The sequence below is a fragment of the Pangasianodon hypophthalmus genome, chromosome 23, assembly GCF_027358585.1.
Source record: "Pangasianodon hypophthalmus isolate fPanHyp1 chromosome 23, fPanHyp1.pri, whole genome shotgun sequence".
NCBI lineage: Eukaryota > Metazoa > Chordata > Actinopteri > Siluriformes > Pangasiidae > Pangasianodon > Pangasianodon hypophthalmus.
Genome location: NC_069732.1, coordinates 16,586,637 through 16,610,501, shown reverse-complemented (window position 1 = coordinate 16,610,501; position 23,865 = coordinate 16,586,637). Strand labels below are relative to the sequence as shown.

The following is a 23,865-nucleotide window of genomic DNA, read 5'->3' as shown; positions in this document are numbered from 1 at the left end:
TCAACTCAGTGGCTTAACTGTACTCAGCTGAGGCCACTGCAGAATTTAACTTGTCATTCAGTGGACTTGAACATGGGAGGAAAGGGCCACTCTAATGATGTGGGTTTTTATGAGATTGTAGACTGAAGTGAAGCTGACAGCCTGTTCCTTGCTGACTTTGTGCCATTAATTTGCTGAGAGCTCACCATTTTCTTTCAGGAGAAGTGCTTTACATTCAGTCTGTCATTTAAAATAAATCAAAATGCTTCAGCTAGCTGTCACTGTCTCACTTTCTTCACAGCTGAATAGATGTGTTAATCTTGTGTTTTCCTTTACATTTCCAAATCCTAAGGCTAATTATCCAGTAACTACATGGTACAATAACTACTCTGTTAATAACTGATTAACAAAACACAATTTATCATGCATTATATACCATGGCCAAAAGTTTGCAGACACCTGGCCATTACACCCATATGTGCTTGTTTTACATCCCATTCCAAATTTAGTTCTACATTTCCTCTTATAATGTCCTCCACTCTCCTGGGAAGGTTTTCCACTAGATTTTAGAGCGTGGCTGTGGGGATTTGTGTTCATTCAGCTACAAGAGCATTAGTGAGATCAGGCGCTGATGTTGTGTGAGGAGGTCTGGGGTTCAGTCGGTGTTCCAGTTCATCCCAAAGGTGTTCAGTGGGGTTGAGGTCAGGGCTCTGTGCAGGACACTCGAGTTCTTCCACTCCAACCTTCACACACCATGTCTTCATGGAGCTCGCTTTGTGCACAGTTGCATTGTCATGCTGGAACAGGTTTGAGTTCCAGTTAGTTCCAGTGAAGGGAAATTGTAATGCTACAGCATACAAAGACATACTATACAATTGTGTGCTTCCAACTTTGTGGCAACAGTTTGGGGAAGGACACCATATGATCAGGTTTCCACATACAGTACTTTTGGCCAAATAATGTATGCAGAGGGCCAGGGAGAGAGTATGCACGCGCTGCTGGCATGGTCCATTTCATCATCAGAGTACTCTCATGGTTAAATATGTAGGAGAAGCTGTTCTGAGACATTCCCCAGAGAACCAGACCCCTGATTCATCATCAAGGCCACTCCTCTTTCTTTCCCTCTATCCTTCTGTCTCCCTTTCATTTGTGAAATTCACTGAGCTCAGTTTAGAACACACCCAGTGGTCTGCGTGTCTCTCATCATGGGTCGTGCCACCTGTGTTTACAGGAAACCGATGGACACAAATTAGAAGCCATGTAATGTGGCACATGAAAATTTTATGACACCTCTGGCTGTGTGACGCACTCAAGTGCTCTTTTTCTCCCTCCCATCAGACTGTCATAATTTCAGCAGGTAATCATAAATTCATCTGAAGGAGATATTCTTTCTACCATTATTCTGATAACTGCTCTTTTTCAACCTGTAATATTCTTACAGAAAATTGCAAAGTAAATTTATTCCTCTTGGCTTGGGTGGAAATTCAATCATTTAGATGGAAATGCCCATAAAACTGTGACCTATCAATCACTGCCCATTATAATTTTTACATAGCACATCAAAACTGTAGTCACCCAGGTCATTCGGCCATTTGGGAAATGACAATCAGGGACTGTAATTTAGGGTCTATATACACTAGGCCATTTTTACCCGACAAAACCTGTAGTTTTGAGTGAAACTGACAGCTAGTGCATTAAGGAACATATTAATAAATGGAGCAGTGGTCTGTACACGGTGCCTTGTTTTCATGATCATATCATAGGCATGCACAAATGCATAAAATCACAAGATATGAGTGTGGCAGAAATGCATTTTAGTGAAAAGTCACCTAGTACATGGATGAGGCATTCTAAAAAGGGCTTGGATCAGAACATATGCATCTTCAGTGAGCGTTGTTAGGTTATATCCAATCAAATTAGTTTTCATGATTTCACTTATGTACTTATAGATGGCTAACAACAGAATACAAATAAACACTTTAAGATGTTCATTTAAGTGTTTATATCAGCTCAATGCTTGTCCCTGTCATGATAATAAATGTCTTTTATTGATTCTTTTAATTATATACATCACCTGTTTGATTCTCATGTAACAGTCACAATTTTACTGTGGGTAGACTAAGTGGATTTGGATGGGATTGAATTTTTTAATTTTTTGGCTTTATGCTACCGTAATTGCCTCTACACTAAGCCAGCGTCTTGATAGGCGGTAAAAAATGTATTTTAAGACAAAAATACCAGTGTGCTGGTGGATTTTGAATGTCACACTCCTTGTTGTGTCAGTCCACCCACATCAGTACAGGCACTTTCAGTTCTGGCTACAAAAATAGCAAGCAGCAAAAAGAGGAAAAAAAATTGGTATATGCCTAAATGATAGAAATTAATTTTTGTACATGCGTGAGAATAGAAGCCAGTGAGTTGTGGCCATGGTTTGCTTTTTTCATGACCTGTTGTCACCATAGACATGCAGATTTTTTTCATGTTTTTTAACTCATAATATCTAGTTAGGTAAATTTCAAACTATTATCACAGTGAAAAGCACATGGATTGGATGGACTGGATGGATTGGCTTTCCACACTGCAAAAAAACAAAAAAAAAGATGTTTTAGCACATGAAAATATCTTTGAATATGTTCTAATTCACCTAGTATTTCTAATACAAGATGACACTAAAACAAATATGATTACTAAACTAGACATTTAGACTAGACATTTCTAGACATTTTTACTCATTTCAAGCTTTGAAATTTCTTATTTTATTGGCAGATAATTTTGCTTTGGGGGTACGGCGGCTTAGTGGTTAGCAAATTTGCCTGGCACCTCCAGGGTTGTGGGTTCGATTTCCTCCCCTCTGCCCTGTGTGTGTGTGTGTGTGTGGAGTTTGAACGTTCTGATTGGTTGATTGGCTGATTGGTATCTCTAAATTGTCTGTAGTGAGTGAATGGGTGTGTGTGTGTGTGTGTGTGTGTGCGCGATTGTGCCCTGCAATGGGTTGGCACTTCGTCCAGGGTGTCCTCCGGTTTGTCCCCGAGTCCCCTGTGATAGGCTCCAGTCTCCCAGAGACCCTGTGTCGGATAGATAATGTTGCTTCTTAATAATAAATGCTAAATCATGGCAAAATCATCTGGCAATAGAATAAGAAATTAGATTATTTCTAATTTATTCCAAATCATAAACTATTTATAAAATAAGACAATTTAAAGCTTGAACAAAAGGTTAGGACAAAAGGTGTAGAAATGGGTTTAATAATCTTATATTCAGTTTAGTGTAACCTTATAATAGGGAATACTATATACTATATTGAAGATATTTTCATAAAGATATTGTCATTTTTTGCAGTGTAGGACTGAGACTAAAAACTTTTAAACATTTGTACACTCTACTCTTGTTCAGTGTTAAAAACATGGCTTCACAAATGATCTACATGTGCAATTTCCTTAACATATATATGAGTAAACTATACAGTACAATTGGTGTTTACTTATTTACTATACTTCAAGTTTTATGGTATTGGCATGGCAGTGAATTTATGCAAAAACAACAGGTTTAGTGCAGTGATGCCAGGTAGTGCCAGAATCATCACTCTGTTACTGTGCTGTTTGTAGTTGAAGGTGTTGTTGTGGTGCTATATGGCCTGAGTGTGTGTGTGTGTGTGTGTGTGTGTGTGTGTGCAGAGAACATGTCGGCAGCATGTCTGGCTTTGGTGAAGAGTTCTGCCTGTCCTCCCTCAGGCTGAAGCACTCTTGAATTAACTGGGATGAATCTGCCTCTCAGTTCATTTTCTGCAGTTCCCTGCTGCCTCTGAGCACTGCTTTCTCTCTCTATTTGATTGATTATAGGTAATGTTAAACTCAACCCACTGTGTTGAAAGTGTACGTGCTTTGCTATGTAGCCAGTCGAGTTCCTTTTATTTAGCTCATGTGGGCCAGAGAACCATTCGAGCATTTCTGCATGAAAGCAATCTGTTTGGATACAGTCCTTTCACAGAATCGCGATATAAAAGAAATGTGATGTGATGTTGATGCCCCATATTTTCTGTGGAAATAGGCATACATAAACCATTGTGACCTTTCGGTGGAACACAAATTAGGCTTTTTTTTTTTTTTTTAATCAGAGAGTCTTCTGGTCAACAGTGTTGTATGATTCCTGCAGGCTGTCTCTAGAAACTCAGATCATGTATTAACACGTGTTTACTTATCTGTTTTGACAGATTTAAACTTTACAGAACTGCATTATTACAATTTTTTTTACAACGAATTGCCTTTATGTTTGGCAAAACATAGATATGGGAATACAGTAGATGACGCATTTGCTTCTGTTGCTAACTACTGCAACACGTCCACCATGATGGAAAGAGCCAGATTGAATTCCCTTGAAATATCATAACATTCGTTAAAGCTAAAATTAATGTGACAAATACAGCTTCAATTTGACCTTAGGTATTGTAAGCTACATTATAATAAACACCGGTTTATCAACAGTACACCAACTGTACACAAATCCATATCTGAATCTATCAAAATTGATGCCAAACATTAAGAACACAAATTAATGACAAGGAAAACAGCACCATCCTTAACTGCAAACCCATCGAAATAGCAGCTTAGCTAATGCTTTAACTCCTGAACAAAGCATCTCATAAAATTGAGAGAAAAATGAAAAAAAAAAAAAAAGTGATTCTTTATTCTCTTATCTGAGATTATAAAATAATGAATTTGCTGGCATTTTTGAAGAAAGTCTCAGTTCTAAATTTAAATTTAATGACTATAACCTGGAAAGTTGTCCTCTCCATAGACTGTGGACTGTCCACTGTTGGAGAAGTCATGTTGTTGTCACCGAGTGCTGTTTGCAGTGCTGTAACTTGTACTGTGGAACATCCAAACTTGTCTCTGCTTTCATTCAGCTGAGAAAGCCCAGGGTTTGTGGTCTACAAGACTGTTTTTTTACCAGTGATGCTCTGCTTTGTGTATCATGCCAAGTGACCAAGATGGTCAGGGCGACAGTAGAATTATATAAGAAAGCGTCTCAGTGGAGGCTGAAAACAAGCCAGCAGCAGACGGACAGAGCCACGCGTCTCATGTATTTCCTGGAATGCTACATGCTGTGATCTACCACCCGCTTTCCCACTACTGATAGCCTTTATTGTACTAGTAACTTAAAGTGTCTTATCTAATAAAGTCTTAGGCTTCTGGTTTTTGTTACCCAGAGCCAAAAATCATTTGTTTTAGGGCAGGAAGTAATGATTGTTAAAGCCTAATTATTCTCATTGGTTACTCAAATACATCTCCCTGAAATGTTGAGGTTATGCATTGGGCGTTGCCATGGAATTTTGTCCACTGCCTAGGTAGATTGGTTTGAGAATAAATAAGAGGCATTTAAATGCAGTCCTGCTCATCACTTCGTATTATTAGTAATCTCAGCATTGGCTCTTATGGGTCATTATCTGTTACATAATACCTGTTGTTATTGCCTGCTCTGAGTGCCTTTGATTAAATTGCTGCAGGAGTAGTTGAATGGAATGTGTGCGTGTGTGTGTTTGTGTGTGTGTGTTCTGGTTGCTCATGCTGGAGCTCTAGGCTGTAGGTGGTAAGCTCTCCCCTGCTCTTGTCTGAATTACATGTCCACACTGATTAGTAGAAGTCAGTGTGGATAGGATCTCACATTTTCCTGCCTTTATAATTAAGATAAGCTCCCATCGGGCTGTGTGCGCTGCCCCTCTTCACCTTCGCTGTGCATCTGTGATGGGAGAGGAAAAGGCTTGCTAACTACCACCACCTCTGCATTCCTGAATACTTCATCTACATCAAACCCAGTAGACTGTTCTCCCCAATCAGCCAACCTTCTCCTTACCCTTTGCCCTCTCCTGTCCTACTACCAGCTGTGTTCTGAACTGCTCTGAGGAAAAAAAAAGCCTTCATAATTGCCTTAGGAAAATTGTCTGAAAAGAAAAAAAAAAAGGTCAGATGGAATTGAAAATGGTCAATTAGCATTTAAGTGTAATAATTGAATTTGCCACTAAGCCAAAAACATAATCCAGTTTTACAGTCCCTAGGCCATAGAGAGAGAGAGAGAGAGAGCATATTAAATGCATCCTTAATGTGTGCTGACACATTCCAGTTCCATTATACAGGTTTTTCCATAGCTCCCTTAATCAGGGTAATCCCTATTCAGTAGCCACTAGCTGAGTGTCACATTTGCATTATGAGGGGAAGTAGAAAGCATCAGATGAGCCAGATTCATCTGACTCCTGTCTGACCTGCATTTAGAGCTTGTTCAGTGCAGGTTCCAGGAAGCGCCAGGCCATTTTAATTCACAGGCAAGTAGAAGATGAACAGACAGAAGGGCTACTGTCCTTCACCTCCCTCGCTACCTAATCAGTGGCGGCCACTCGCGCCTGCCTGCAGTCACTTGTTCCCAGGGGCTTGATCAGACACCCTTTATTGGACCACCTTCAAGTGTGGCGTCATCAAGTGATTTTTCTACCTTTCTTAATCCTCAAGTATTCCTGCTGTCTGCACCTTGCCTCAGACAGACGAACACCGCTGAGCCCTGCTCTGTTTCCCACACCCCATTACAGTGCCTCGAGATGCACTTTTATGCTGTTACTTCTGGGAGGGCCAGTCAACAGCTCTTAGTACTTCTATTCTGGATGACAAACCTAACCAGGGGAATACATGAGGTCAGAGAAACAACAGCGCCTTAATTGGATTCATTTGGAGACAATCATTGTCTTTATTACTGTCATTCATGCTGCATAATTTAGACTGACGCAAATGTTCTTTATTTACGTTCTGCAAGTGTGCAAGGAACTTTCAGGACACATTGTGCCTTGGTGTGTGCCTGGATTTCAAAAGAAACTTGACACATGCGTGAAGGTGGCACAGGTTACATGTTATTGACCCTTATTCTTGTCATGCAAATACACACATATACACTCATACACATTCTAGACATTATATCTGTCTAGTGCTACAAATATTCATAACTCTATCTGTATTTGGATATAAACAGGATTTTTTTTAATTACCTACCACTATGCCCTTTTTTAAATCCTGCTTGCTCAATTATTATTTTTGTTTGTACATGTCTGCAGTATTTTCTTACAAATTTAGTTGGTTGTATTTCTCAAACAGGCAGTTAGCAATTAATAATTACTATTATATTAATGAATGTGCTCATTCTTTGGCCCAAAAACTTCATATCGAACTGCTTATCTGTACCCACAGCAACCTGAATAGTTTGCCTCCTATTCGTGTCTGTATTTGCATCTGTTTAGGTCTTGTTATTCATTCCCAGTAATGTATTCTTATTGGGTTACATCCCTAATACACATAAACACACTTTTTAAATCTCCATGCACTTCACATGCATCATACGTCTAGTTCAAGGAAACATATTTTTCCGTGTTTGCCTGCCTCTAATCCCTGTAATCTATTTTTTGCTTGTTAGAATGCATTGTAAGTATTTGAGGTTTAGAAAGGAAAAGAGGATCAGGGATAGTCTGAGAACAGACTACAGAGCTCTGCAGATGTCATTACTAGATCGCAGAAGTTGAGGTAATTGCCCAGGGGTGCTATTGATTTGCCAGGTTGTCCATGCTTGACATTTGTTCAGCCAGACCTGTCGGTTGATCAGATAAGGCTGATGTCCATGTCAGGGTCTTGATTTGTATGATATTATGAGGTGTAAAGGCACATTACACAGTTTTAACGCTAAATGTCAATGCTACGACAGCTTTTCTGGAGGGGAAACAGACTGTAAAGCATTTTAATGGTAAACAGAGGTGAACGGCCAGTAAATTAGTCGAGCTCCTGCATTGGTCCTTTTAAATTAGATATTGATTTGGGTGTTTAAAATACATCAGTGAAAAGGTTTTGTATATGCTCCAAATGATTACCTTAGGGTATGTCCTGATGGTATGTGAGGTTGGATAAATTTACAAGTGAATCCAAGATACCAGATACATATTCAGGTACATAGCTCAAGCAGTGTCTCCTGTCTGGAGACCAACGTGAAGAAGTTGATCTGAATGTGTGAGGTTCAGTAAACAATAGGAGATTCAGCTCATGGTGCAGGTTTCAGAAATATTGAACCAACATCACAAATAAGTCCATAACTCAGGCTCCTGTATGTTTTCTATTGAGGCACGAGAACCTCGAATCCCATCTCACAAGGTTCCTCTCACAAGCTAAACACCTGTCAATCATAATTTGGTTTATGCGCTGTCTCTGGCTGCTTTATTTTAATCCTTTTCTTTGAGCACTATCGGAATGTGTGTCTGCAATGCCGATTGGCGCTGTGACATATGAGGCTAATTTGCAGTCTTGAATCTCAGTTGCTTAATGGATTTGAGAGGAAAGAGGACCTTACAGACTGTGCCTCGAGCCTCCTGCAGTATATCTACCAAATGTAAGGACTATTCCGGCATAAACGTGTTATTTCTCATGTTATCCAGGATGGAGTATTCTGTAGCGCAGTATTGGATTTCTCAACCTCAGCATTTTGGCACAATTCATAATTTTGTATGGTTGTAGTGTTTACATACATCAATGTCCCGGCAATGCATTATTTTGCATACTTTGCACAAATACATCATAAAATCAAATACGTTAATGAGTTAATAAAGCCTGCAAGTGGAAAAAAAATGTCTTCCCCTTTATATCCATCTACAAATTGGTACTATCAACATAAATCATTAGGAAGAAGCTTTCCCAAATTATAAACTTGGCTTCCTTTTCATACTAATGTGTCACCTCTGTACGTGAGTAGGAGTAAACATGAGTAGGAGTGTTTACAACAGATATATCAATGGTTCAAATTTTGATTTTTGCCAGAAGGTCTCTTCAAGACTCTCCAAAGCCCAAAATTAATGTCATCCCATCATCCTGAGACATTTCAAATATTCTAGTGACAATGTGCCTTTTTGCTTGGTATGGTTGTAGGATGATGAGAAGAAAAAGAAATCAGTAACAATGACTTTTGGTAGCAGCTGTCCAACATATGTCTTCCCAGATGTTTCTGAAGTTTGTAACTGAAGGCCTTTGCGCACAGGCGGCGTAATTTGTGGATAAAAAAAATTCATAGCATGAAAATTCTAACACGCACTACCCTGTGACAGCTTACACAAGGCTGGAAAATATGGTTCTGCAATGAATTAAAAAATATATATATATTCATTTATTTTAAATTTTGAATAAAATTCATTTATTGTATTCATTTTATTTAAAAAATGAAAAAAATTGCAAATCAAAAATCATTCAATTTGACTAAGTGGATGCTGAACCAGCGAAATGTGAGGCAAACACATATATATATATATATATATATATATGTCCATAAGTATTTGGACAATGACACAATTTTCATGTCATCATGTAATTTTGCCTCGGTACACTACCACATTATTTCATGACAAATTAAGGAGATGTGTGTTTATTATACGTTATATACAGTGTTATAGAACAACAGAGCAGTGGGAAATTCTTCTACCTTGGTGGAAGTATGATGTTAGTGCTGCAGTCTTAAGCCCTGCGATCATGGTAAATGTAAAAGTTCAGTTCACACACAGGTAAATACAGTGTCTGCTGTGACTTTCAGAGCTTTTATAAATAATGCAATTGTTGCAAAGGCAAACATGGGCTACTGAAGAGCAACAAAAAATACCTTTTAAGTTTCATTTCATATTACTTACTTTGTTCAATTATTCATACTCTGAAGAGAAGCTTTCGTGCCTGTTGTGGTAACTGTTAGTCTTTCATGGTTGGCACGGCATACATCTGCTTTCTGGAAAAAGCCTGTTTTTTCAAAATATTTTAAGAAAAATATACAGAACACAGAAGACGAGGTGACAGGTTAACCGAGCCTGTGGTCCATAACACTCTGTAAAGGAACAGCAGCATTATGTCACATGGCTTTGTGCCTCTGTCCTGCATCACACCCTAAGAGTGTGATACAGAAGGTACAAAATGAGATTATTTGTGTATGTATACGAGAGAGTAAGTGCGAAGGAGAGAGAGTGGAAAAAGATGTGTAGAAATTGTGTGAGAAGATTCGTAGAAACACCTCGTCTTGGGTGAGTAATAGCAGAAAGGAGATAAGAATGGTTAATGAGATGTAAATAAAGAAATGCCTTTATGATAAATGGTTGGTATGCAAGAGTATAACACATATGTCTTTATTAAAAAAAACAAAAAACTGTCCAACGTGCATTGGAGTGGAATACTATCACTGGGAAATGCCTCTGGTGTTCCCAAACTGTGCAGTATGCTCAGGTTATTGGCAGCACTGCATTACACGACAAGTGTGCAGATTTACAGAGATATTACATTTTTCATTTCAGATTTCAAGTGCTCTCTCTGGTTCATGACCGTTCATTCGGGCAGGGTCATTCTTGTGCATTAGACAAGTGAAATGATTCACCAGAATAACACCAGCGCGGAGTGACTAGGCATTACATGAAGCTTATTTAGTGACTAGATCTGGGCTACTTCTTTTCAGGCACATGCAGCTGTTTACTCTATAACCACCCCTGGACTGAAAGATCGCCACTGCATGGTCGACGGGCTCTTCAATCTCTTTTAGGCCATTGATTGGCTTTTCATTGGGCTAAGGCAGTGGAGCACTAGTCCTGATTGACACGGTGGGGGACTCTGTCTGGGCGCCGCCTCTACCAACACAGTGGCCGCCTGGCTAATGAGGAGGCCCGGTGCACGAGCACGCAAACAATCAAACGAGAGGAGAGAACCGGGGCCTGGGCCCCAGAGAACTGCACTTGTCAACATCAAAACAAAGAACTGTGCAATTTGTAGGGTGACATGTGATGCTGCTTTCTTGCATCTGTGAAACAAGAGTGGTAGAGTCGCGTCAATGTCTGTAGCTGCACCTTTTGCCTACACTCCAAACAGAATGCTTGTTTTTGTTTTTTTCCAAAAAGGGAGAGAGATTGCTCTTACTATTCCTGTCATCTAACTGTTTAAATGTGCCTCCACAGGGCTCCAATTTTCCACTTAGGAAAATTGAATTGATTTGTCTTAATGATGTCAGGTTATTAGTGAAATGCATTACCTCAAAAGACATACTTTCATATCATTCCAGCATGGCTTGATATGTATTCAGCAAGGCATAGACTTAATTGACGGCTGCTAATTGCTCATCCTCCATTTGAATAGCTGACAAATCATATTCATCGTGGTATAATCCATTTCAAGTGATTTGACTGATTTGAAAAAGAGTAAGTAGCTTAATGGACTGACCTCTGTAGGCAATTAAGATTTATCAAGGCAAAATGCACTGATATGTATGGCTGTGTCTGGAATAAGCAAGGTATCTGGGAGCGATGATGATCGTTATGTATCACGTGCCTATTTATACAGTACTTTAAAAGCTTGATCGTTGCAATCTTGTAATGGACAAAACTAATAAATTAGGATTTCCCTTTCTGATTTGAATTGTGTTTGCTGTAAGCACACTCCAATCAATGTCAATCAGTGACCACTCAGGACTTCTAAAGTGGAACACCAGGATGAATACGAAGCTTTTCTCTTCATAATACAAGAACAAGTCAGCTCTTTATCCATTATGTTAGCAGCTGTGTGTGTCCCTGATGACCTTTCTAGGCTGGATCTTTGCCCTCATCAATGCTGAGGCTCTATCTGATCCTCATATTCCTTACTAGTTCCTCTAAATCCCTTTAATGAATCAACCGTGGCATGACCCATCAATACAGAGACGTTGACTAATGCGACGAGTGCAAACAAGCGGCTTGTGAATCTTTCCATTATTGAGTGCTCTCCAAGTAAACAAGTGAAACAGACAGCATGAGAGCTACATGCAATCACTACATTATTGATTCACGAATTTCATCACACATTTTCAGCTTTTTAAGAGAAGCACTGTTTAGTACAGCGAGATACATGAGCTTTACATTTTTGCTCATTTGTTGGTTAAATCTGCTGCATAATTGCCAGAACTGCCCGTATATTTTCCAGTCAGATTTGGAGCCCTCAGTTGTACCTCTGCTTGTCATGCTAATGTTCTAGGCATGATGTTGAAAACGCTCATCTTGAAATATTTTAGACTGGCCATGACACTAAAAGGGTGTAATTATTATTTCCTAAGCACCTTTCACAGGTCCTCTGACTCCTAGGAGCGTGCCTTGTGAATAAAAATAGTTGTGTGAGGCATGTACTGCTGAAAAGTAGGCCCTAGAGTAATGCAAAGGGAGAGGGAGATAGCTTTGCTAAAGGAAGCAGAACTGAATGACTTCTCCTTGCAAGCACAGGTGTGTGGCCGTGTGCGATTACCAGCGCTCCAGTCAGCCATTTAGCTGCCTAGACCTGACGTGCTTTGACTGATGCGCACTCGCAGAAGGCTTAATGAGTGCACACTGGATGAGAATCAGCACCGGGAAATTGATTTTCCACCTTTATTAATGAGGGAATATTTAAATGGTCAAGAGTGGAATTGTGGAGAGGAGCTCTGCTTTACTCTTTCACACTCCACTCTCACAGAGACAGAGGCATGTGGGTGCATTTTTATAGGCAGTTCTGTGTGTGCAAGGGTGAGCAGAGGGCTTGTTAAGAACGTGGTATAACACTCTGGAACACCGTGCTCTGAAGTTTTTGGGCTGTCATGTCCCATAGTAATACACTGGGAAGCACTGCTGTGCTTGAAAACCAGCCTTGATCATTGATCATGGGCATTTAAAGCAACTGATCCTTGCCCTCTCCTCACTCTGAAGCTGTTCACTTCACCCACCACACTGACCTTATACATGACGAAAAGTTATTTATTTAGGAAATTCAAAAAAGCATTCCCTTCCAGTGACTGCGACAGGTTGAGCTGTGAAACTTGCTGTCGTGCCAGGCACAGCACCGTTAATGCACTTAATTTGCACTCCACATTTGTTTGGTTTACTGATTTGAAGAGCGTCCTGTTGTTTGCACTGGGACTCTGCCTGTCTGATGGCCATGGAAGACATTTTGAGGCCATCAATATGCAAACTGCTCGAGCTCGGCCCCTCTCGAAGCCTCTAATGGAAGCACTGCATCAGAGCTATAAAAGCAGGCTAGCTTGTTAGGAGCCTGCCACACAAATTTTATTCGTTACTGTTTTTTATCGATTTTCATTAGAATTAAAGTTCCTGCTTAAATGAGCTTGTAATGTGTGATTAACAGTGATAATATGATAATAACAGTGTTATTATATCTTCTTTATCTGATTTATCTTCTTAAATCCTATTAACAAAACTTCTGAAATTTTCTTTTATTAAAGAATTGTAAGAATTCAGTTGTATAAATTGTACAATCATAATCACAATCACAATCTCCTTGTTACGATAATAAACAATAAAGTCAAAAGGAAGGTGATGCTGATTTTATAAATGAGAAGAATGCTTATTACACATTAAATCTGCATTTATCCCCCCTGTGGCTAAGTTGAGAACAAAGTCCTGCTTATAGCATTTAAGCTTATCTTGCTGATCTCCTGAAGCAGTACAGGCAATCTTGAAAACTTTGCTTACCTGAGGCAGGTCTTCTGTTAGTCCAGAAGGTCAGCTGCAGCTCAGAAAGTGTTTTATCTCAAGATGTTTGGCTCAAGTTCTAATCAGCATTCGAAACACTAACTCGATGATTGTTTAAATCCAGATTAAAAGCGTAATTGTTTAATTTGGTCTCTTCTTACTTCACTGTTAAATATACTGTCCATGATTTGTAGTAATTCTCATAGATTTATAACCACTTGATTAGTGATTGTACATTGTGTGCTTTATCAGAAATACTTTGTTTTTATCTTCTAATCTTTTATATGTTAAACGCTTTGGGATATTAAAGTAAAAATGAAAAGTGCTATATAAATAACAATGATGATAATGATGATTCTTCCTATTCTTATTCTTATTATCATTAATATAACCTTGGTATCTGGTCATGTTACCCCCTGACAAACTCCATTTTTATCCTAAATCTGCCTAAAACTGCTTTTTTGTGAATATGGTCCCTGCTAATCAAGAATTGGATAGAAATAGGAACATTCAGTCACTCCTGTGTTCATTCTGCTCAAAAGAGTTCTCGCAACATAATACTTCTTATTCAGAACCTGATCATATGAAATGTGGAACCTCCAAAACCGCAAAAGTCATTAATGTTATCTAATGAGTCAAAATAATCTTTAATAGGTGATCATTCCTTTTGTATGAACCAACAACCTTCAGAATTTTATATCATTTTACTCAGCAGCAGAATGTTATTCAACAGAGCTCCATTGGCCGAGGCTGATTGTCTGCTGAATTCCCTGAACTGAATTAGAGCCCAGCTTTGCTAATGGCTATGATGACAACACTTATCCCCATCTATTCCTGGCCCAGCTCACCAGGCATTCATGCCATTCCCAGCTCAAGATTATGAGAGCCGAGCAATCAGAGCCGATGCATTTCAGATACACATCCCCCTTTCCCTCAGTCAGATGAGGAAGGAAGTCAATGCCGGAGTTAACACTAATTGCTGTCCAGTGATGCTGAAGCACGAACACCTTTATTCACTCGCTTTAAGAAGGAGCACACGATGCTTTGCAATCTGCAACATCCATATTCATTCAAAACATGGGCATAGAAACCTTGCATTCAGAATGCTGAGAATGAACTGACCGTGAATAATCTATATTAAAAGCGTGAGCATGGTTAGCCAATAGAGAATGTGAAGTTAATGTTACGCCTTGTTGTATTTCAGGGCAGCTCACCATCTTGTAAGGAGAACGGCATTTGGAGTTTGGCATTCTGGTTCAGTCACAGTATGTTTCTCATTCGTTCCTCCCTTCTTCATTAGCTCAATTTTGTAAGTCTTCAGTGTAAAACAAACTTCCAGAGCAAAGTAAATGCTGTATTTCAAGATTGCAATGCAGGATGATGTAACTCCTCATTCCCTGCATTCACTCATATGTATCTTGTTAGGGAGCTGCTTCTGTTGCATTCTGTTATTGAGCTATAAAGAATGTAAACTCTCTGAGGGGACCCACGAAGATGGGGGATAATTAGCTTTACTTTTGTTTTCTGTTTCCTGATTAGGCTCCAAAGTGCTGCACTTCTCACTTTAGCAACTGTAGGCGATACTTGAGAGGAAATTGATCTTCTACATCGCACAGCAAACACAGAAATATAATTTGAATCCATGTTTAATTAGTAGCAAATGAAACATCAAGGGTTGTTGCGAAGTAAAAAAAAAAAATCACTTTGCAATTAGTCATTAATTACTATCTTTGTATCACTTGTTTTGTTTTGTTTTGTTTTTTTCTTTCACACTAGTTAGAGCAAAGTAATGCGACAGTATAGTGAAAAATGTTTGATATAGCCTTGAGACTTGAGAGGTTTGCTGTGCAGGGTGACAAGAAGCATCAAGCTTAAAAATATTGTCCTTTGATGTCTGAGCTCAAAGGTTAATCGATTTACTAGTGAACACTTTCTTTTTATCTAGTGTTGCCAGTGGCTGTTCTGTCCCAATTTACAAAAGCATAATACCATTATAGCTTCTGTAATGCCTGTTACACCACTCCTTAGATATTGTCAGTGTCTGACAGCTTGCTCAGCCACGATTTGCTGAAAGTCCACATGGATGTGCTGACCTAAGCCTCTCCATTTTTTAAAAGAAGCCCTCTGTCCATTAGCCGCAGAGAGCCAGACTCTCTTTTCTATGCTCCAGACAAACAATCCTAGTTTACCTATTTGCCACGAATACAGTGCATCATTCTGCAGCGCTGAGTGCCCTAGAGAGAAGGTCAGAGTAGCAACAGCACAGCCCCTCCTATATGAGCCTGTTCATCTTTCCACCCTACATGTTCAGTACAATAACTAATTATGGTCTGTGTCACTCAAGGGATCCCATGTTGATTAGGGCCCAAAATCATTACAGCCCTTCAGAAAGCTTCATAACAGCACTGTTGTGACAACGGTCCTTGGGAGTAGGATGAAATAGATTGGTAGTACATTAATCTCATTGTCAAGTCACAGGATTTACGCACTTTCTTTGGAATCCATTACTATTCAAAGGCGGAAGTCACCCACAAAGCGGCACAGAGCAACTGATAAATGAATGATTCCCCCAAGCAAAGTACGCCACAAAACCCTGAAAGTCACACAATAGCTTTTCCTGTGTTCTGTAACACCATGCTTTCTTCAACTGCCTCTGGTCTCTACCTGCCTCGAGCTCTGTTAGAGTGCCAGTAACAAAAGAATGTAGCTGCTTCGGCATAAAGATGGCGCGCAGTGTAAGCTTTTACAGGTTAAAAGTTAAGTGCGCTGCTTTTAGACGCTGTAACATTTATTGTAATGGTGAGGTGAAGGGAAGCTTTAACTCCACATAATAGAATAGTGTATTCAAACTGCCAGTGTCATACAAGATAAAAAGTAGGCAAAATGAATGTTACCAGGCATCACATGCATGGAAATGCTGTTTTGATGACTTGCTCCTGGCAAAATAATGGGGGAGCATGAAAGCCGAGTGGAAAAGGCTTGAAGCTAGTCTGGTATCTTTCTGAAATATTAAAGGAGACTCTAAATGCAGTGATAAACAGTCAACAACATTTATTCTATTTAAAAGAACATTAAGATCTCAATTTTAAATGCTATAAATCATTATAAATCATAGAAATCTTGTCTGCATGAAAAAACAATTGTGTTAATGTGACTCACAGTGGGTTATGGCAGTTATGTTTTTTTGAGATGGTTAACCAGTGAGCCGTGTGCAAAATATTTGGGAAGAAAAGAGCCTATAATCAATGGGATTATAGACATTTTTATTTTCACATGAAGCCTGACTGTGGCTTTAAGCTTAATTAAATGAAGGAAATTAGACCCGGGGGCACAAATGTATTTAGGGAATGTGGTTAGGGGTAGGTCTGAGTAAGACTTGCTGTTTAGTGTGTAGTAGCAATTGCATATTTATCATTCTGTTTAGACTTGTATTGATATATTAAATTATAGGAAGACTAGAGAGGTTTATATTGCTAATAGGGAGCCAGATGTACACAACAAGCAGGCAAGTCCTTTTTGTGACTTCTTGGCTATTTGATCTCTATTCAGTAAGTTGCACAACAGTGGTTGTGACTAACAGGGGTATTTTCCAGTGCTGTACAGGTTAAGCAAAACGACATGAACCCATGCATTGTGGAGTGTGTGAGTGAACCTGGACATTATCTCTATTAGACAAAAGGCACATCACATTTTTAAAGCAGCAAATTGCAAAAGCCAACAGAAGAATCAATCTGAACATATGGTGATGTAACATCTATAATGCATCACCATTGCTCTGATGTGACATCAAAACCCCAAAGACCAATTAGTGTGTACAGAGCCGACTGCCAAATGGTATTGGCTTATGTGAAGCGATGAAACACTGCTCAATGGATCTGCTAAGGGATCTGCTATTAGACGAAATGTCTATCGTGCACAGGTGATTTAGCTCCCAATTTCAATAACAATTATTCACATCTAACAGCTGAATACAAATGATTATAAGCCAAAGCATGATCCATGATGAACTGCACTATGAGTATATAATGTAGTATTTCATATCGAACTCATTCCCCTTTTTCTGTGGTAAAATAACTGACATCTACATATATTTTTGTATAAACTGTATAACAACACAGAACTTATGATTAAATCATTTTTTATTTTGAAGATTGGATCATTTTTTTGGTAGTAGAGCAGCTTTTGATTGATGGAATATCTATTATTTGTGTTATTTTTAGCCTAAGAGCCATTTGGGGTTTGTTTTTTTTTTCTCAGTTTTGTCTGTTTGCAAGACCAGCGCAGTGAACTTTCTCTCTCTCTTTTTCTCGGCCCCTCCAGGGGGGAATCTAGCAGTGTGACTTCTCACTTCTCGCTTCTATACCTCCAGGTTGAATGGAGCGACTGACTCATTCAGTTGTGAAATCAGGTTTATGGAGATCTTCCCACTGTTTTACCCCTCCTGCTTCCATCACTGGTAGTTCACAACATTCAAAAATAAAAAAAAAGGAAAGTGACAGGACTGAAATCAAGACTGCCTTCTGCTGTAATCTTCTTCCCATCTTCCACTAAGATGATCCCCACGGAGGATGCATTATCTTTCCCAGAGACGACACTATGTCACTGTCACTTTCCTGTCCCGTAGCTAAAGGCAGGGTGATTATGTCATCTAAACATTTTTTGAGATGTTTCACTTCTGAGTCAGATATAAAATGTTTTCTGCCATTGTAAATAGGGAGGCAGGTGCTGGGCAGAATTTTTCCCCGTGGATTTGTGTGAAAAGGGTTGTAACACAATCTGAGCATGTGTTTGATTGTAACTATAGCTTTATATTCATATATGCAAGAATGGAGCTGCCACTATACTAACACTTATATCTTGAGTTTTTTTGTCAATCTTCTCTAAATCCAGCTTTTCTTCCTCATATATAAGTGTTCTGCATCCTAATGCCATACTGGACCACTTCTACATGTTCACTTGCTTTCAGTAGCCGGTTTATCCCCATCATGGTGAATCTGAAGCCTATCCCGGGAACACTGAGCGTAAGGTGGGAATACACCCTGGGTCGTACGCCAGTCCATCACAGGGCACAATGCACACACACATTCTCACCTAGGTGCAATTTCAGAGTTACCAATCCACCTATCACTTGTTTTTGAGAGGTCGGAGGAAACCTGAGAACCTGGAGGAAACCTATGCAGACATGGGGAGAACATGCACAGAAACTGTCCAATCAGATAGTAACCCAAGCTCAGGATCAATGCTACCCACGACACAATCCAAAAATATGAATAGATAATAACAAATCCAAATATATAAATAGCATAGAAGCTATGTTGAATGTCCATCTTGTCAAATGTCTAGCTCATTATAGTAGTCAATACAGCCTCGCTGACATTGTTTTCCCTCTTAATTGTTGAATCTTGTCAAGTTCTAGTGCACAAATAGACTGAGGGAGAGTGGCAGCTGCAAGCTCTTATTTGCTAATTCTGAACTGTCTATTCCACGTCCTCTTCATCTGGCAAAGGCTGCCGTTATTCAGAGGATAAGATAAGAAATGTACATAAGGCTGAGCAGAAGAACTGGATTTTCTCCATACATGCTGCTACGATTCAATGTTTGGATTGAGTAGCGCAGTGCAATAAGGTGAAGGAGACGGCGTTGCAAACATTCAATCATCATCGGAAAAATTTCACTAAATTCACTGTCACTAAATCTTGTGAGGTCCAAATGACATTTCTCATGTTCTACTGGCTTGAGTGATTTCTAATTTTTAAAGATATGAACTGAAAAATATAGAATATAGATTCCTAAACACTTTAAAGTTTTATGATGTAGAGCTAGTGTGATGTGACACAGAGCTAGTAAGATGGCTGTACTGTTGTGTGTATTATACATAATATACAACCTACAAAATAATCAAACTTAACTTTTCTGTAATTAATTATTTAGCTCTATATCATTCTTAGGGGAGATTTGTTTGTATATAGAACAGATCCCACCATAAATTTACATTTCTTTATCATTATTGACGAACAGGATAAACAGAAAGTGTCTGTGCTGCACAGTCCCGTGATGATAGAGTTCCCGTAATGAAAGAGATTCGAAAGAGACATATCTGTGTGCTGTGAAGCAAAATCTTTTACTAGTGTCAAAGTCATGGTAGGCAACTGTTCAGCTATTTTTATGCTTTGTTTCCATGAGTGCCCCTCTGCATGTGTTCGATCTGAGTGAAAGCAGTCACTCAGTGAAGGGAAAGTGGAGGAAAAACGAGGCAGAACTCACGGTCAGTGCACTCTAGATGCACTCATTCCTCAGAAACATATGGGGCTCCTTATGAGCCTGCTCGCTCCCTCTCCTGCCATCACATGTTTGTCAAAGCTAACCTCGTGGGAAGAAATCGCACATACATAGTAGGACTTAATTGTTTTTTATTTCCAACCCACAGGGGCTGTTCCTTAATTAATTAAACTCAGATGTGCAAAATGCTTTACTCCCTGTGACGAAAAGCAAAATAAGCACTAGGCATGTACTTCAAATACTCATTTAGCATCGGCTACATGTTTACAGGACACAGTCAGAGGGCTTCTCTCACCCCTCGGGTCTGGTGCAAGAGAGGGGGGTTAGAGGTAGTATAGGCCAGGGCAGCTGCGTGCTTGAACCTGCCAAGGACTGTGCTTCCCAGGCTTGCTCAGTGCCATTAAATGGGTCATTGAACAGCTAAATGGAGTCATTATAACGAGTAATTAAAAGAATAGCACCCAAGACTCCGAAACTCTCCTCTGCCTGCCTCTGGGTTCCGCCGCCTTTGGGGTTTCGTAGACTCTTGCTGCATAGCAGCTGCTGTAGGCACTTTCACTAGAATGCAAATCACATCTTTCCCAGCTAATTAAATCGCATTATCAAGGCTTTTGCATTATTGAAATTCTGACTAGGCATTAGATTTTCCATGGGAAACAAATTTGCTTTGCAAGTCGGACCTTTGAAATCACTTGTTGGTTTCATTCTCTGGTGCAGCTTCCAAGATTAATTTGGTCACAATCAGTTAATTTTGGTAAAGAATCAGGTTTTGCTTGGTTGGCATGTAGTAAAAGCATGGAAGTACTTATAATCAGAGCTAGATCATTTTCATACTTCTGTGTATCTACTTAGAAAATGTAATAAAGCAGAGTCTTTCTAAATATGTCCAGTCCCCAGTAGAGCAAGGCATATCTTTTGATTTTCTGTTGTTTTTACTCAGATCCCTTGCCAGCTGGAAGTGATCTCAGTGCAGATTATAATTGACGTTCACATAAAATTACTGAGATGCCAATCAGTGTGAAATACATAAAAATATACAAGGAGACAAAGAGCACACAGTGTAACAACAGTCTCATCTGCATATTGATAGTTTCACATTTCCAAAAGAACATGTTTATGCCTTTCATGCCTTCATCTGGGTATTACATATAATAAGACCCCAAGAGTTATGAAATATATTTACTGAATGTCAAACAAGATGTTATTCTCTGAAAGGTCAGAGTTGTCCTGATAGCATTTATAGCTTTTAATTGGGATTTTGGCTGGTGAGTTATTTTCACAGAAGATTACTTAAATATAGAGTAAAGCAGAGATTTTGAGAAGAGACACTTCATCTTGTTTTCTTGTTTACATCAAAGATTTTTTACAGTTCCTGGTTGAAAGACGTATTTCACTGAGACATACATTGTCTTGGGGCATGTTTATATGTCTCGCTTGTTCTCTCTGTGACCGTGTGGGTTTCGTCCCGGTTCTCTGGTTTCCTCCCATCTCCCAGAAATATGCTAATATGTGGACTGGCAATGCTAAATTCCCCCTAGATGTGAATGAGTGTGTGAATGAGTGTGTGAATGAGTGTGATCCTTCCGATGGACTGGCATCCCATCCAGGCGTGTGTCCCTGCCTCATGCCCAGTGTTCCCAGGATAGGATCCGGATTCACCTGGACAATGACCAGGATAAAGCGCTTACTGGAGATGAATGACTGAATGATTGAAAGATCAGTTCACAATGTAATTAGGTATTTACTAGATATTTACAATGCCTAAGTCAGTGTATCAGTGTCACACACAGGAAATATGTAATGAATAACACCGCAAGAAAAAAAATTAGAAAGCGAAATTAAAAATTTAGAATAAGTCATGTAGAAAAATTGTTCTAAAGCTCATTTTACAATTTACCCCCTCAGCTACACAGTTCAGTTCAGAGGAGTGAAAAGAGATAATATGTGCAATATGGGCGGTGCAGCAAATTGTGTAGGGCTTAATTAGTTGGTCTTGCTTGCCGATCACAGCCAGAGCTTACTCTGGTTAATTGGAGTATGGGATTCATTAGCATTAGATCAATGTCTGGGGAAAAAAAAAAGAATGGCTCATGCAACAGAGAGGTTGCGTCATGACAGGAAACATTCACAGGGCCAACCATTTCGAATCGGCCTTCATCGATCCTCTGTCACACGCTGATCTAAAGATGTTCAGGGTCAGCATGCAGACAGGTATTACTGAATAGCATCTCAATGTTCCTTTTTAATGAAACTGCGAGACAAAGAAATAGATATATTCATTGATAAACTCATTAATTTGTATACAATAACAGCATTCTTTCTATTTATGGGTGGGTTTCTAGTTTGCAATCACAGTAAATACACCATTAAATCAGGAAGGATTCAACAGTTTCACTTTGAAAGTATTTTTTCTCATCAATTAACCAAAAGCTTTCCTTTAGTTTTCTTGTACTAATTTTGGAATTTAAAGAGCACCAGCTAGGTCAAAGGCAGTTGAATAGCTATACTGAAAGACCATTTGTCTTCTCTTTTCAAATCTGTGAGGAAGATAAACAAATCTAACCCACTGGGTCTTTGTGCTTTTCCAGAGAGAAAGAGAGAGAGAGAAAGAGAGTGCTGCTGATGAAGGGGTGAGAGATGCGTGTTCTCAACGGAGTGTTTAACCTGAGCAGCGGGGGTAAGTCCGGTTTGGCACAGCTCCATCCCCCTATCTGTAGCACGGTGAGAAACTGGCCAGCTTTTTACTGGTTCAGCTCATGAATGCATACGGGAGTAGAATTGGTGTTCAGGGCATGATCAAAAACCTTATATAACTGCCGCAATGGCTGTATGGACAGTTTCAGTTAAGACATGTCTTCACTGAGCAGTCTCTGAGAGATGTAGCCTAAAAGCTGGCAGTCAGAATAAATCAGATCAAATATGAGAGTGTCGGTTGAAAATCTCTCATTTGTTTCTTTTTCTAAGATCCACTTCGATGGAGCACTATCTTTGCTTTTCTGTATAGAGGTAAATGAAAAAAGTGAATAACTTGTCTAAGCATATCTATATACTTCCTTAAGTTAAAGAATTATTAGTAGATAATAATAATAATAATAATAATAATAATAGTAATAACTGCAACTGAAAAAAGCTCATTGAATTTACTTGCATGCATCAGTTCCATGTGATTAAACTGAGTTACATTAACACAATTTGTTTTCTTACATCCAACATGATTTGATCATGCATTTTCAAAGCCCTGAATCAAACCAAACCACCTTCTCACCCAAACTGAAGATTGAACCCAGATCAATGGTGCCACATTATCGCTGCACTATTCTACCACACATGACTTAATTGTGTTAATTTAATTTAATTCTATAGTTATAGTTCCCATCAGTGCCAATTTCCTAATCACATTAAAGAATTCATAATGTAATTGGTTAATATTACATGAATTGATCATGCTCACTCTACATAATTCAATTAGAAACTTGTTTAAGTTAAGTTTAGCATAAGCAATGAAATCATGTTCTGATGAGAAAATTAATATTCTATGTAAACTATACATTATATTTTCTCTTAAATCTGATTGACCTCATAGTCGGTCACAAATGTGTGACAGAATGAAATGAAAAACCAACAAGGGTCTTAGTAAGGTACATGTTCACTACAAGAACAGCTTGAATAGATTGTGCAAGTTTCTGGAGCTGTACTGGAGATAATAGAGCACCATTCTTCCAAACAGTATTTCCCGAATGGGTGTTTCGAGGATGAAGACGCTGTCGTCCTGGAAGAGAGCACTCCCAACAGGATATAAGTGTTTCTTCTTCGGATGAATGTGATCAGTTGGTAAAACTTTGTGTTGATATCGAGTGACCTTTGGCTCTAAGGGGACAATTGGACCAGCAAGTGCCAGCAAATTACCATACAGCATAACAAAGCCTCACGTTTTTTTTTCCTTTAATATGTCACTCGTCTATAGGGAATGGTTTTAATAATTAATAAGGTAAAATAGGATAGATTTGGTTAGTTATAGGTATCTTGCAAGTTCCTATCTGCTGGCAGTCTTTTGCCTTTAAGGCCTCCTCTGTGCCGGCTGCTTG

At 39.1% G+C, this 23,865-nt stretch overlaps 1 protein-coding gene across 5 annotated transcripts in view; it reads left to right on the top strand.

The window, feature by feature from the left end:
- Positions 1–23,865, top strand: part of elfn1a (extracellular leucine-rich repeat and fibronectin type III domain containing 1a) — a 69,641-nt gene that overhangs the window by 16,813 nt on the left and 28,963 nt on the right. For 2 of the 5 annotated variants that reach the window (XM_026929459.3, XM_034298356.2), the window contains exon 2: positions 22,369–22,457. The exons of 2 other annotated variants lie outside the window; for them this stretch is intronic. The gene's annotated coding sequence lies outside the window, so the exon portion shown is untranslated. Of the gene's footprint in view, positions 1–2,680; positions 22,458–23,865 lie in introns of those variants that run through there. One more of the 5 variants, XM_053228472.1, reaches the window with a different exon arrangement.